We start from the raw sequence: 16,358 nt of genomic DNA, 5'->3' as shown, positions 1-16,358 counted from the left end.
TTTCCTTCTCTCCCTGATCTTTTTCTCCCCACTCTCCTTTCCCTGTGCAGCGCTGTTGAGGTGTCCTCCTCTGAGAGACAGTTACGGCACTGCACTTCTCTCTTCCTCTCCTTCAATAGTTACTACACACACTCTATTAGAGGCCACCTCAGCAAATGTGCACGAACCATTCTTTTTGTGTAACCTAACAGCATACTGTCTCTGAAAAGTGAGGGTGAAAGAGCAGGCACAGTGGCTTTAATAAAGAACAATCGTTTACGTGCTGTGAGCGTTCGTGAGACAATATCTGCAGATAACACTTTTTTCTCCTTTTCATGGTCGTAAAATACCGCTCTTACTATATATAGGTTTTCACTTTAACACTGGTGTCATTACATCACACGTTTGCAAAAACCAATAAGAAAAAAATATATTTTGTGCCTTTAATTTCATTGGTTACATTGTGTAGCACTTCTGACACTTTACTTTGTCCACATTCTGTGCCACCACATCACACAAGCATCACACATCACCAGCATCACACAACTTGAAGAATGGGTAAATGTCTTACTGGTGTTTTCCAAGGTCACATTAGTTGTATTAGCTGAAATAGGCTGAGAGTTTCTGAGTGCATCTCTTGTTCTGATGCGGTCTGCAAATCTCACGGACATCTCTCCCTGGTGTACGGACATTTCAAACTGTAAAGGAAAGGAGGACTTTTTATTTTTGCTGTCCAATGTCCCCATGCCATAAGCAAACGCCAGTTTTAGTGAAACTTAGCGTACATGGCTCATTGTTAATACACTTTTTCAAGAAAGATGGTACGTGACAAAAACGGCGTTCACACACTTGGTCTTAGAGAAGTAAACACATGCATTGACGTCGCTATTCAATGAGTTCTAATTACCAGAGAGCCATTCCTACGTTATTTACATTTCAGGTATTCCAGTGAACGCAACCAGCATGTCAAGGGCCCAAAGTGTTTGCTGACAATACTTTCATTGCTATGGAAATTTGCATTCCTATTTTACACATGTGCCTAGGTTTCGTTTGATTAGACCAGCTGCTACAAGTTCATGCGGACAGCTTTTAAGGTGCCCTGCAAATCTAGTATTTGAATGCAATAAGTAAGAGTTGGCAGATGATGGTCACATGTGCAACTGAAACCATGCACACATGGCCAGGAAGTGGCTCAGTGAATAAAGGCCAAGTAGCGCAATACATGATCGTCCATCTACGTCAAATAAATTTTTAAATCTTAAACGTTTCTGACTGCTTAAAGAGGCTCTGAAATGCCTTTGAATATGCGTAGTAAGAAAACGCATCCAATCTGTAAAAGAGGCTTCTGTGAGCAAAGCATTAATGCACTGTATGTGGCAGGAAATTTACAATCTCGTAGCGAAAATGGTGAAAAATCTCCCTTGGCAACACACAATTGCAGTAAAACATTCTCAGCAGTACGTTAATTGTTAAGATTCCATGAAATAAATGAAACATATGCGTCTGCGATCTGATAAAGACTGTAAAATCACTTCATCTTTGCACGGCCGGTCTATGCCCAATATTTATGTAATGCTGCTGCTGCTGCGCGTGGCCTCCGATTTAGCAGCATCATGCTACGTAGCATGCTCTACCTAGCTGCCACGTAGTACCGCATTTACTCGATTCTAATGCGCCCTCCATTGTAACTCGCACCCGTTTTCCGTGCCCCCCCCCCCCCCCAAGAAAAAAAAAAGGAAGTGCAATAGCGCACACGTCGTGCTTTCATATCGAAATACTATTTTCTCTCATTTAAAAAAAACAGTTTTATTCCAAATGCACTAAAGTTGGGACGAATAAAAACACAACGTACCTTGCAACTAACCTTAACACAACGTACCTTGCAACTAAGATTCTTAGTGCCCCGGTACAAGTTGCGTGGGGCAATAGATATCGCTCGTCGTCGCCATCAGACAACTTCTCATCGATATTAACAGACCAAAGCATTTCATCCACGGTGCCGTCCATGGCAGATGGGATCGTGCACCAAGCATCTTTCGCCCATACAGTAAAGTCCTGCAGCGAGGCACGCTTTATTTTATTGGCGAGCGTGAATTCGTGGCAACCGCTGACAAGCCATTCGGTGTAGAGCGCCCGAATTCTATCTTTCACTGGCTTGTTCAAACCAACATCGAGTGGCTGGAGCCGCGATGTCATGCCACCGGGTATCGCGACAAGTTCGGTGTTGCATGCAGCCAGCTTGTCCTTGATACACTTATCAAGGTGGCACCTGAACGCGTCGAGCACAAGCATCCCAGGCAGACCCAAACTTCCGCCAGGTCTCTTCCGCCAAACGTTATCAATCCAGTCAGCGACCAAGTCCGTGCTCATCCAACCTTTTTTATTTGCACGCACAAATCGCGCCACTCGAAAACATGATTCCTTCCGGGAGAGCCTTCCGTCTGGAGGTACGGGGGCTGCTCGTGCCCATCCAAAGTGCAACAAAGCATTGCGGTGATTCTAGTTTTTTCGTGGCCGGAAGGCAAAATGCGCACTTGCTTCGCAACCTTTTTTTTCAACAGTTGTGGCCGTTTCTATGGCGCAACTTCAAAACGTACCACTGAAAACTGAAATTTCTCTTCATATTCTTCTGGCAATTATTGGCATATCCTTGTTCGCCTTCGAAGAGAAAAGTCTTTTCTCTTCATAAAATTTGACAGCACCTGCTCGCTTTGAAGTCACTCCGGTTGAGCCCTAGCTTTCTGTAGGGCTAACTGCATCGCCCGTACTTTGAGCAGATCGGTCGTCACAGGCCGCTGTGCCGCTCGATGTTCTTGCACATATTCCGCAAGGAGTTCTTCTATTTCGGTCCACTGAAACCCTTCCTTGGTGCTTTGTTGGCGAAAATATTCTCCTTCTGTTTGCGCTAGTCTCACACGCAAGTTTGGTAACTTCGAACGCCCGTGATGCGGCCCGATTTCCGTCCGTCTCCACGCTCATAACTTTCCTTTTAAATGCGGCGTCATGGTGGACTCAGCGTTTCTTCACAGTCGGCGCTTCCAGGCTGATTGAATAAATGCGGAAAAGGGGAAGACAGGAGGTAGACTAGGGGAGCTATTCTCGACATGCATGCCGGCTGCACGGTCGCCATTATCCGCCATGTTGACTCCCTCATTGCCTGTGGAGAGCGCACGTGCCTTGAAATTTGTGCCGGGAAACAGAAGCTTTACAAAATGCAATTTTGCGTTTTCATCAAGATGACAAAACGTGACGTGGAGCTGCAAATTTTATCGACTAATACATTTCCCGAGAATTGTATTGCGAGTGCGGCGGCAGCAGAGCCGTCAATTCCTTACAAGCACGTAATGCTCAAACCATGTGTGACTGATCAAAGAACGCACCACTCTAGGTTAAACGAGGCATACAATTCCCAACTCCCTAGCGCTTAAGCCCGCAGCGTACCCAGAAAAACGACGGGTCCAGTTACTTCCCCCTCCCTCATTTCCTCCTCCTCATTAGCTCTAGTATAACAGCTGTCCAAAGCTGTAGAAAGGATGAAGACACCACTGGGAGCTGTCAAGGTCGCGTGCTTTGTGCGACGCTCAGAGCGGTATTGAGACGGCGGCGCGATTGACCTTCCTGATTAGCTACCCGGGAGCGCTAGTTTTCGGACGCCAAGGGACAAGCAGATGCGACGAGCGGATCATACGCGACTCGGGGCATCTCGATAAGCGCTGAAAACTTTTCTCTTTTTATTTTTGCGCGCAAGTGTTAAGTGCTGTTCAAATTCAGCGAAAATATATATTGTACCTTCGCGCGCTCAAGACCGCGTACATGCGTGAGATTCGCAAAACGAGAGGTTAGGCCCACCGAGAATTGACACTATATCGTGCAACACGAAATCTCTACGGAAAGGGCTTCGCAAATACACTACCTGCATACCTTGTGCATGCTTTCTCATGACAACACTAGAAAATAAGATGCAGACAAATTCCGAGCATCTGCACATGCCGCGATTCCCTCTTCATAAGCCTACAATAAATAGAAGCTAGCTTTTACGGATCTTAGAAACGTATTCGGGGCACCTAATGCGCGAATAGATGTCGGCACTACACACTCAATAACACTAGAAATGGTCAAGGTCTTATCAATAGCAAATTACGAGGCACGCCGCCAGAACGGGCTTTCTTTAAAGATGCGAAATTTCCGCACAAAAGCTACCGAGAAAGATGACAGGAAGGTTTTTTACAGTATTCACGTAAAGAATAAGGCAAAGTAAGTAGCAGCAACACCTAGCTGTAAAGTTTACACACTGATTTTCAACTTGTCAGAACGATCGTTCTTGCTGCTTTTGCAGGCACTTGGCATCTCGGCTCTGAAGCAGTCTTTGAGCGACGCCTTTTCATGTACAGGCTAAAAACATGCTAAGTGATTTATGTGGTGACAAGCTTGTTTCTGGTAATGTATATTGACTTAGCAGTCTGTTCACGATCTGTAGACCGAACCGGCTGGAAAATGCTCCAGTTAGTGAAGTGCGCCTTCCCGCAACGCCGCCTCGGTCGCTCAGTCACCTGGGTCTAGTGAAGTGTAGTTTACAGCAAAGTCAGAGCGGCGCGCTCCAGCGCTGTAGCAGACGACACGAAGCGCCTCCCCGAGGTCCGTGTGCGCCTGCCCCGCTTCGCTTCGATGCGCTGCCTCGCCGGACGCACACGAGCCTGTACGTCACCCACGAGTTCACACTTTTGGCCTGGCATGTACGTTGATGGATCAGTAAATGGAAGTTCGTCTGCTGCTCATGACGACGAATCGACAAGCATAGCCGCTGACTTCAGCCGATCAAGGAACAACTGGTGCAGTGATAGCCTTATTGTCAGTCTACAAATACCGGGATCTGACAGCCATTCAGAGGGGCGTGGAACCAGCATGGCAGAAGTGGTTCCGCTCATGTTTTTCTTGCTGCTTTTGCAGGTTACTAATCCGCACATGCATTACTTTCGCACGCATTTTGTATTTTCCGTTCCACCCCAAATGTTATTTCCTTGCCAGAAAAATCACTCGCAATTGAAAGATTATGTGCGTCATTGCTTATGTGCATTGCTCATGTGTGTGTCATTGCTCATTGTATGTGCGTCAGATTGTTGCGTCGTATTTGTATTTCCTTTTATCTGTTGCTGCTACTTTTAAGCGGTGACGTTGAGCTTAACCCTGGCCCGACCACTGCCGAAACTCTGCAGAGGCTCCCAGATGGTCAAGATAGCATTAAAGGGAAGCTGACGAGGTTTTAGAACTGGAAGAGTTACCGTGGTTTCGAAGGCTGCCACAGTATAATTCAACCCCTGAAGTTATTTCCTCTATTGTACACGTAGCAGCGCTGCAATCGCCGTTTAAATTTTCGGTGAAGCCTCACACAACCCTCGCGCGCCAAAAGACGGGGCGCGAGGATGACGTCAATACAGGGGTCACATGAGCGCTCTATTCGAATCACGCACCCCGCCGATACCTAAGATGACGTCACGATCGTCTTCACCATCACAGCCCGTCAAGAGACGCATGGCGTCTCCCACAGGCGCTGCGGCTTGTTTTTGCTAAATAAAGCGAGTAGCGGTAATTTCTGGCTCGTTACACAATAATTTTCGTACTCAGGGGGTGAAAAAATGCCATAATTCACTGAAAGTTCACTTTTTTTTAAAAGTGTTCAGCTGCCCTTTAAGGCCAAGTTACGTGCAATGGAACCCAAGTTGAAAGTAAACGCGCCATGAATGATGTCAGCACCCGTATAGCGTCTATAGAATCCAGAATTGCTAGTATTGACCAAATTAACTGCGCAGTTAAACAATGTAAGAAACAATCTGCAGAACATCAGCGGATGCTGGGTTCAGTTACGGCGAAAGTAGACCATCTGGAGAGGAGGCGTTGCAAATTGCCTTTTTTTTTCGGTGTAGAGGATACAAAACGCAGCGAGTCAAGTGAGGACTCTGGAGAATGTGTAATTGACGTGTGTAAATAAAATTAGGTATCCAATCAGTGTTAATCACAAATACTCACAGGCTGGTCAAATTCAAGCCTGGTAGCAATCGTCCTTTAATAGCGATTTTCGCTTCCTACGTTGAAAAGCGAAACGTTTTAACAAGCGCTTCTAAATTAAAAGGAAATAATGTCAGTATTTCATAGGACTTTTCTGAGGATGTACGTAGAAAGAGAAAATATATATGGCAGTTCGCGAAATCGCGTGAACAAAGTGGCGAAGGGATCAGTCTTAAGTACGACACTCTAATTATACATGGTCAGAAGTACTTGTTTGATGATAATAAAAATGAAGTGCTACCGGTAGTAGGAGACAAAACCGATACTACAAAGGTAGTAGAACCGGTCGGGTGACGGTGTCCACATAATGCAACGCTTATTTCCTTTCTTGTAATTAACTGCCGAAGCATTAAGAATAAGGTTGATGAATTTGCAAATCTAGTCCACATGGTGAAGCCGTCCATTATTCTCGGTACGGAATCGTGGATAGCAAATTAAGTTGCTGATGGTGAAGCAATCTCAGATCGATTTAAGTGTTACAGAAAGGACAGAGACTTGCACGGTGGAGGTGTATTTATTCTTGTGCATTCTAGAATTTCTTCTTCCCAGATAAATTCTGGCGCCGATGAATGTGAGGGTGTACGATGCAGATTGACGCTTATTAATAGCAAAGTCCTAACTGTGTGTTAATTCTACCGGCCGCCTGATTCACATGCCGATGTGCTTATGCAGCTGGCGGTGACAGTTGACGCAGCTCAATCAGGCTTCATGGTAGTTGGAGGTGATTTCAATCCGCCTATTATTGAATGGAGTCATCGGCCTCACTTCCACTCTTTTTCGGATCGGTCCAGTCAAGAACTGATTACCTTGTTTTAATTTTTTGTGTTACTTCAAACTGTTTTGGAACCGACACGTGGGAATTGTATCTTAGATTTGTTATTCACAAATAAACATGAATTCGTCTGCTCCACTCAAGTGCTACCTGGAATAAGCGATCATAATGCGGTGCTTTGTGAAATGAATGTTGAACGTTTAAGAGGCATTGGAACAGCAAGCAGACGAGTATGCAACTATGAAAGAACAAATGTAAGCGAGGAAAATAAAGCGGTGAATGAGTATCGGACGGTATTTGAAACATATGCCGACTACACTGGAGTAGTTGAATTATGGCTTCTATTTAAGGACAAGATGTTTGAACTGAGGCAGCGATTTTGTTCCGGCATGGACATTAATGAAAAGAAGTAAATGTAAACCTTGGCTTACTCGGTAGTTACGCAGTCTAACACGCAAAAGGTAACTAGCTTACAGCAAATATAAAGGAAAGACGACACATGAGCATGGCTTGAAGTTACATGAAATATCCGAAAAAATGAAAGTTGCAGTGGTAGGAGCAAAGCATTCATTTGGAATTTCAATGGAGTCGAAATTAAAGGATAATCCAAAGGAATTCTGAAAACATGCAAAGAGAAATGGAAGAGACACTGACTATACCACCTTCTGTGTCTGGTAACTGCTTTGTTGATGATGACGTTGGAAAAGCTGAGTTCTTTAATACGTATTTCAGCTCTGTTTTCAGCTGTGCATTGTAACAGAGACATGATGATACGAGTACCTTGAATTTCTAGCCGGTGATGAGTGTTACGGATGATGATGTTATTAGCATTATTGGTATAGAGTCTCTGTTGCAGAATATGAGAATTGCTAAGGTTGGGTGTCCTGATGACTTGCCAAACAAGTTTTATAAATTTTGTGCTCAGTCGGTGGCATCTTACTTGAAGATTAACTTCGAAAATTGCTTGACGAATCCTGCCTTCCAGATGACTGGAAAATTGCGAGCATAGTGCCCATTCACAAATCTGTTCCTCGTGACACCGTCTCAAATTATAGGCCAGTATCACTAACTTTTGTTGCGTGCAGAACACTTGAACATATTTTCTATACTAGTATAGTAGCACATATGGACGCACATTCATTGTTTAATCCTCGTCAGCATGGTTTTCGCAGGGGCATGTTTTGTACTACGCAGTTTGCTAAATTTGAGCACCACCTGGCAGCGGCAGGTATTCGGAACAGGTAAAGGTATTCGAATAGGACATGAACAGGTATTCGAATTTAAATATTTAGGTGTTTATTTTACTCCTACATTGAATTGGGACCTTCACGTCGATTATGTCGCTACTAAAGCATGCAATACCTTGGAATTTCTTCGCCGAAATGCAAACATTTTTCCACAGTCATATCGGGACGTTTTGTACAAGACTTATGTGAGGTCGATTCTGGAATACGTGTGTACGGTTTCGGACCCGCATACTCGTAGAGATAAAGATAAGCTGGAGCGGGTGCAGAACATTGCCGCTCGTTTCGTATCCGGCATACGCGGGGCTCAATACAGTGCATCGCGTACGAAGGAAGCACTCAACTGGGAATTGCTAGACACGCGCCGTAAGAAGTTGAGGCTGACGATTTATCATGCTTTCTATTATTCAGCTGTTCGGGTTGATCGCGAAAAGTTTGTGCAAGAGCCTTTTTATAGATCCAATGGTGTTGACCATGCTTTTAAGGTACGTGAATTTGCGACAAAAACTGACTTGATTAGAATGTCTTTCTTTCCTAAAAGCATTAGGGAATAGAATAGACTGCCGAGTGATGATGTGAGGGTTGAATCAAATGATGCTTTCTTTATGATGTTGTAGATTGTAGATGTGTATTGCTATGGGCTTTGCCTCTTTTGTCTTTTTTTTCGTTTTTATCTTTTTTTGTTATCACTGATAACACTGTGTAGGAGCAGTAGTGTCGTATGTACTTCTTCTTGTACCTCCCCCGTCCCCCACTGTAACGCCTTGGCGCTGTGGCTCCCTAATAAATAAATAAATAAATAAATAAATAAATAAATAAATAAATAAATAAATAAATAAATAAATAAATAAACTATTTAAATAAATAATTTAAGTGTATGCGTCCATTCCTTTAGTCTACATCTGCAGTCATTCTTTCTTGCTGATTTTCGTTTGTATTCCTGAGAATTGTATTACGACCGCGGCGACAGCAGAGCCGTCAATTTCTTACAAGCGCGAAATGCTCAAACCATGTCCGAGTGATCGAAGAATGCACCACGGAGGGTAAATACGGCATACAATTCCCAACTTCCTCGCGCTGAAGCCCGCAGCGTTCCCTTAAAATTGGCTGTTCCCGTTGCTTTCTCATGACAACACAAGCTTGCTTTCACATGCAGCACACATGCTTGCTAGTGACAACACAAGCAAATATAACGCAGACAAATTCCGAACATCTGCACATGCCGCGATTCCCTCTTCATAAGCCTACAGTACGTAGAAGCTAGCTTCTAAAGATATTAGAAACGTATTCGGGGAATCTAATACGCGAATAGATGTCGGCGCTACATACTCGATAACACTACAAATGTTCAAGAACTTATCAACAGCAACTTACGAGGCGTGCTGCCAGAATGGGCTTTCTTTGAAGATGCGGAATTTTCGCACATGTAGTAGTGCAGAGAAAAATGAGGGGAAGGTTTTAGGCGAAGCATATTAACGTAGGTTTCGGGCCTTCGCGCGACGCCCGGCGGTGGCCACCATTGACCCTGAAGTGGGATCACGTGACATGACGTCACGTGATGACGTCACACAGGCTGCAGAGGAGGCCTCATATCGCGCTGTCGGTCGCCTCCCGGCGGTGGCCACCATTGACCTTCAAGTGACCTTCAAGTAGCTCACGTGACATGGCGTCACGTGATGACGTCACACCGGCTGCAGATGGGGCCTCATATCGCGCCGTCGGTCACCTCCCGGCGGTGGCCACCATTGACCCTGAAGTGACATCACATGATGTGACGTCCCGTGGTCACGTCACACCGGCTGGAGATGGGGCCTCATATCGCGCCGTCGGACGTCGCTCGGCGGAGGCCTCCACGCTTCGGTTCGCGCCGTCGCGCGCGACGCGGCGGCGGCGGCACCATCTCTGCATCACGTGATATGTGACGTCACGCCAGGGATGAATCGGCGCGCGCCCGCCTTCGCGTCAGTCTCTGTGCCCGCAACCGCGCCAGCGTCTTTGCGCCGGGCGTGTATGCGGTCAAGATGCCTCCAAACACTAAGGATACGCTAAGGTTAAGCCCAGTGGATGCGAAGCATCCCCTGGGCTTAACCTTGATAAGCCTCCAATTTGTTTGTTTACAGTATTCATGCAATGAATAAGGCAAAGCAAGTAGCAACAACACCTAGCTGTAAAGTTAACACACAGATTTTCAGCATGTCAGAACGATCGTTTATGCGTCCATTCCTTTCATCTACATCTGCAGTTATTCTTTCTTGCTGATTTTCGTTTGTATTCTAGATAATCGTATCGGGACCGCGGCGGCAGCAGAGCCTTCAATTTCTTACAAGTGTGAGATGCTCAAACCATGTCTGACTGATCGAAGAACGCACCACTGTAGGTTAAACGAGGCATACAATTCCCAACTCCCTAGCGCTTAAGCCCGCAGCGTTCCCAGAAAAACGACAGATTCAGTTACTTCCCACCCCCTCATTTCCTCCTCTTCATTAGCTCTAGTATAACCGCTCTCCATAGCTGTAGAAAGGCTGAAGACACCACTGGGAGCTGTCAAGGTCGCTTGCTCTGTGCGACGCTCAGAGCGGTATTGAGCCTGGCGGCGTGATTGACCATCCTGAATAGCTACGTGGAAGCGCTAGTTTTAAAGCGAAAAGCTTCACTACGCTCGTCAACACCGCGCTTCGCGCCAGCCCGCGTAAAGGCTGTTTCACATGGCGCGATTTTCAGTCAGCGACACAGCGAATTCCGTCGCTCAGCGACCGCCGCGACGTCGTGGGCTCTCCGCGACTGGATTCCAGCAAGTTGGTCGCGCCGTCGCTCAGTCGCAGCGATCGGCGCGATGTGCGAGGGGCAATGTGCGTTTCACCGCGCGTTGGTAGCGCTGTGAAGCAATGTCGCGCGTCAGTTCTAGCTATGGTTGGTGGGCGTTTGCGGCTTAGGAGCTTCATGAACATTTTTCTTTTCTTCCGCTTACATAATTCGTTTGAAAGGAGAAGCTGCATGCTATCCAGGTCGGGAGACAGACCTGCTTCAACATAAGGCACGTACCTATTTGATCGCCGTCAACCTCTTCATCGCTACAAATTGCGCCAGCTACTTATATACATGCACAGTCAACGGTAGTTTGTTGTTCTGCAAAAGCAAATACTCATACAGGGAAAAAAGTTGCGGCTTCTATAGAAACAACGAAACTAAACGGAACCACCCACCCCACCGACGCACGCTCATACTTGCGGTGTTGTGCAGCGCCTCACTCACCGTCTCTGCAAGCTGTCGTAAAGTCTCAACGCTTTTAAACGTTACAAATGGTGTGCCTTTTCTATCACCAAATAAAAATAGGAAAATTCGAACATTTGACTAGTTTCCATGTTGTTTTATGCGAAGCATATTACTAGAGCTCAACCCAGCTCCTCAGGCGCGGCGGTGTCGCCTTCAATGACCTTTGACCCCATGCCATACCACGTGACACCATGACGTCACGACAGAGGAGAAACGGGGCTCCAACTCGCGGCGGTATATAAGCAGCTGCGCTTGTTTCTAGGTGGCTTTGGCTCAACTCTTGCAAGATGGGCTGGATGGGAATAGAACCAGGGTCTCCGGAGTGTGAGACGGAGACGCTAGCACTGAGCCACGAGTACTTCTTTTTTCTTTATTTCCAGCTTGGCTACAAGCTTCTAAAGAGTTTGCGATCCTAGATCACACTCACTTTATATGTGTCAAAGTGTCAAGCATTGACACTACAGCTTCATCACAGTCCTTCGTCTTGTACACGTCACGTACCTTCACAACCATTTCCACAAAATATTCATACACAGATCGGCCTTTAACCTCACAATGTCTATATGCCAACAGACTAAGCCAAACTGCGTGCATTCCAAGTAAAAAGATGACATCCATCTGTTCAAAGTCGTGTTCAGGTGGTAAAAAACGAATGCCATGTGGATTGAGGGGTAGGTCTATCTTCAACGTTCTCTGTAATATATCCCAAAAGAATATGACATTATTACAATCAATGAAAACATGTTCGATCGTTTCAGCTTTGTTGCACAGAAAGCATCTGCTTCCCCATGGCACATAAATTCCTCTTTCCTCCAACCACGTTTTAACAGGCAAGGTTCCCGTGTGAAGCTTGAAGAAGAATGTTTTAACGTTTGCTGGTATCCACATATTTTTAACCCTTTTAAGTACGTCTTGCCCAGGCCCTTCTAGAAACATTACCGATACAATGGAACAGGGAACACACTTTCAATGAGATCCTTCATAAGACGCTTTCTTTTTACATTCGAGAGGTACTCAAGAGAGAATCGCGCCCTAAGGAAACGATAGGACGTTACAACTTCACGCAAGAACCTTGAAATTGTGTAATGAGGGCCAATGGCTGAAGAAACAAAAAATCAGGCATAGAAACTGCTAACATAGTTTGAAAAAAACTGCACAAAAACGGGTCTCTTTCGTCCCTTATCAATGTGAAAAGTGATACAACTTGCTGAAGAAACAAGTGGCACACCGACAGACCACCTTTCTTTACTCGACGAAACAAATTTGTTCTTGATGTTCGCTCCCACGTAGAACACCAGATAAACGTGGCAAAGATTCGGTGAAATTTTTGAATGTGCTTACGTGTACAATACAGTGCCTGCAGAAGATACATAATTTTCGCAGCGAGAAAAACATTACAAATAGCGGCACGTGAAAAAATCGACAATTCGCGGCCGCCCCATGTATCGGCCATCGCACGCATTTCATCCGTTTTTTCGCGCCAGAGTGACTTGCTTTCATGATACCCATCCAAAGGCACCCCCAGGTTAGAGCTAGGTGTCGTGAGCCACCGGATATTTTCAAAAACACCGGGCGTGGCACTCCAGTGGCCATGCCAGAGACCAATGCATTTTTGCTTATTGATCTCACTACCGCTTTTTTCGCAAAACCTTTCAGTAATTCTTAATAATGCGCTAACACTCTCCCTATCTTCAGCGAATAGGGCAACGTCATCCGCATAAGCAAGAACACGTACTTCAGAGGACTGTATCTTAAAACCCCTGATTTCCGTACGATTGACTATTTTTCTACAGAGTGGCTCAAAAAATAAAGCAAAAAGTAAAGGACTTAACGGACAACCCTGTCGAACAGAAGAGAGTACTTGTATGCGTTGTGAGAGTTCACCATTAACAATTAAATTGGTACACGAGCTTTGATATGCCATTCTGATGCCTTTACATATGACGGAACCAAGACCTACATAAGTAATTAATAAAAAGAGAACACGACGTGGTACCATGTCAAAAGCCTTAGCTAGATCTATTTGCAGCATCGCTACCTTGAGGAGAGCGCTATCGCAATATTCTAAAATGCTTCTGGCTGTAAGAATATTTGTAAATATTTTCCTTCCCCTGATGCCGCATGTCTGATGCGGCCCAACTAACTTCCGTATAATTCCCTGCAGCCTTGCTGCAAGAACTTTCATGAAAACCTTGTAGTCTACATTTGTCAACGTGATTGGCCTGTATCCCGTTACTTTAAGTAACGTATTTCTATCTTTGCCTTTTGGGATTAGTACTGTGTGCGCACGATTGAACGATGGAGGTAAAGACCCCCGCTCGAGTGCCTCTGAAAATACTTCATGCAATGCTATTGCCATATCAGTCTTGAACGCCTCGTAAAATGTCGCGCTAATCCCATCCGGACCAGGGGATTTGCCCGAGCCTAGTTCCTCAATAGCCCTCTCAATCTCTTCGATACTAATATTCATTTCTAATAAATTCGTTTCCTCTTTGCCTAGCCTCGGCATTTCTGCCAAAAAGTCATCCTCGTAGCCCGGCACCTTTGGCTCACGACAAGCGAACAATTCTCTACAGTAACCTCCAAATGCCATCATGATATCTTTCTGTTCGTTGGATATCTTACCATTATATTCTATTTCCAATATTTCATTTCCTCGAGCGTACGCCTTTTCATCTGATAAAGCTCGTTTTGTTGGTACTTCCCCCGCGAGATATTTTTCAGCACGTGCACGTATAATTGCACCTCTGTATTTATCCTCCTCTAAGCTTTCTAGTTTTATTTTAATAACTTGCAGTTCTTGCGTCACCAAACCCGGATTAGCTGTTTCGATTCGCACTAAGTCCTCGAGCTCCTGCCGCAGACCTTGTTCATGTTTGTGAGCTTGATATTTATATGCCCACCTCTTTCCATAGCGTTCAATTTTACCCTTTGTTTAAATAACTCCCATTTCTCTGCGGCACTGCGTAGTGTGTCATTAAAAAAATGTTCTATTTCTTTTTTTTGTTTTATCTATGAACACGTCATCCTTGATAAGCTTGGCGTTCAATTTCCACCCTTCCCATTCAAGTGTTCTTTTTTGCTTTTGGACGATCTCAATGGTCACTAAACAATGGTCACTGAAAGAAACGGCATCAACATCGTAGTTCTGACAAAAAGGCGCAATCTCCGAACACACATACACTCGATCTAGTCGTGCATGGCTGGTGCCTTGCAAGTGTGTGAAGTGCTGGCGACTTCCACCTCTTGCAAACTGTGCTACATCATTTAAAGAAAATTTGCTCACGCATTCTTTAAGATACACAGCACTTTCATCATTTACACTAGCAGTGGTTGAACGGTCTTCCTGATTAAGGACACAATTGTAGTCACCCAACACGATCAAGCACCTCTCACAATCAAAATACATACTCAATTCGCGAAAGAACAGACATCTTTCATGCGGCTTTGTAGGTGCATAGACACAAATTAATCTAAATTTCGCTTCCCCGTAAGAAAGATCGCGCAAAACAAAACGTCCTTGCAAGCAACTTGTAACCGTTTCAACGACAATGTCAATTGAATTTTTAACAAACAATACACACCCGGCTGATGTTCCCACCGCATGGCTCACGCATACATCGTACCTTAAAGAAAATTTTGCTACCAAGCCTTCGGTCGCTTCCTCTATGCTAACCTTAGTTTCCTGGACCGCAAGTCTCTTTCTTGCATCATGCGTTTGACCTGATATTGCTTGCGACTGGTCCCTAGACCCCGTACATTGAGCGTACCGATGCGTAATGGTGCAGGTATACTAATCATGGTGATTGTAAGCACGAACCACCAGTACAACGCTTACCGTGGTTCTACCCTGCAGCGGGAATACCGGGGTATTACTTGTCGCGTCCCTGACCACGAACCGGTGACGAAGACGCAGACCGGACTTCGGGGACATGTTTTTTACCCTTGGCGCCAGCAACGCGATGCCACTGACGCTCCAGGCGTTTGACCTTGCGTTCGGTGCTGTCCTCCGTCAACTTCGGAATGCCTGTTCTGGGACGCTTCCCGCGTGCCGCGGTCGCCCCCGTAGCGTCTGCTTGATCTTCGGCCGTAGTGATCTTGGTGCTAGCTGTCGCCCATATCTTCCTCTTCACTTGCTTGACTTAAGGGCAATGGCTCTTGCGTGTCGCCTATTTCGGCACGTTACTCAGTTGCCTTCCTCAAATCGCGGCTCTCAGGTGTCGTCCCTCCAGCTTTCTCGGCGTCCGTCTCCCGGGCCTTGTCTTCGCGTTCCTTGCTGTTGCTGTTCGGGGCAGACTTTTCGGCCTCCTCCGCGTCCATTATATTCTCTTGGTCTTGTTCTGTAGGGAGAACCGTTTTGGTTACTCTAGCGTAGCTCCTTGCACAATCATTGGTTTCGTGTCCGAACACCCGGCACACACCACAACGTGGCGTCTGGCAGTCCCGTCGAATGTGTCCTTGCGTGCGGCACCTCAAACATAGTGGGGACCGGCCCGGCACCACAACAAGTACAGTGCCACTTCCTAACTTGAACAGGTGAGGCAGGTCATCAAGCTCAACACCTTCCTTAAGTCTCATTCGCACGACTCTCGTCGTGGACGTCGCATGTTCAAAACCGGTGACGGACCAGTTGTCATTCGACACGTCTAGCACGTCACCAAAGCTACTCAACGCTTGCCGAAAGCTCTCACTTTGGACAGCAAAGTCGACCCAGTGCACTTTCACGGTGACGTCTTGTTGGACGGGGTCAATGACAGCGCAGAAGCCGCCCTTGACTTGAAGTCCACCCGTTTTCACGAGGACATCCTTGTCCACCTTGCTGCGCAACTTGACTAGCCAGACGTGATTCATCTGGTAGGCTCCAATACCCGTGATGTTCTTGATGATACCAGCTTCCTCCAATGGCTCGCGAAAATCTTCCAGCCGATATGGTCTTCTTGCCAGGTCCCCGTGCAAAAAAACGCACTGCTGCATGCTCTCGCCTGAAGGCAATGTTGGCAGCAACATCCTATAATCCGAGGGGGCAG

At 45.9% G+C, this 16,358-nt stretch overlaps 1 protein-coding gene across 10 annotated transcripts in view; it reads right to left on the bottom strand.

Annotated features, from left to right (window-relative positions):
* Positions 1–16,358, bottom strand: part of LOC135911706 (uncharacterized) — a 288,230-nt gene that overhangs the window by 46,643 nt on the left and 225,229 nt on the right. For all 10 annotated transcript variants that reach the window (XR_011514481.1, XR_011514482.1, XR_011514483.1 and 7 more), the window contains one exon: positions 551–677. The gene's annotated coding sequence lies outside the window, so the exon portion shown is untranslated. The remainder of the gene's footprint in view (positions 1–550; positions 678–16,358) is intronic.

The sequence above is a fragment of the Dermacentor albipictus genome, chromosome 5 (genome assembly GCF_038994185.2).
Source record: "Dermacentor albipictus isolate Rhodes 1998 colony chromosome 5, USDA_Dalb.pri_finalv2, whole genome shotgun sequence".
Taxonomy (NCBI): Eukaryota; Metazoa; Arthropoda; class Arachnida; order Ixodida; family Ixodidae; genus Dermacentor; species Dermacentor albipictus.
This window is presented reverse-complemented; position numbering and strand designations above follow the sequence as displayed.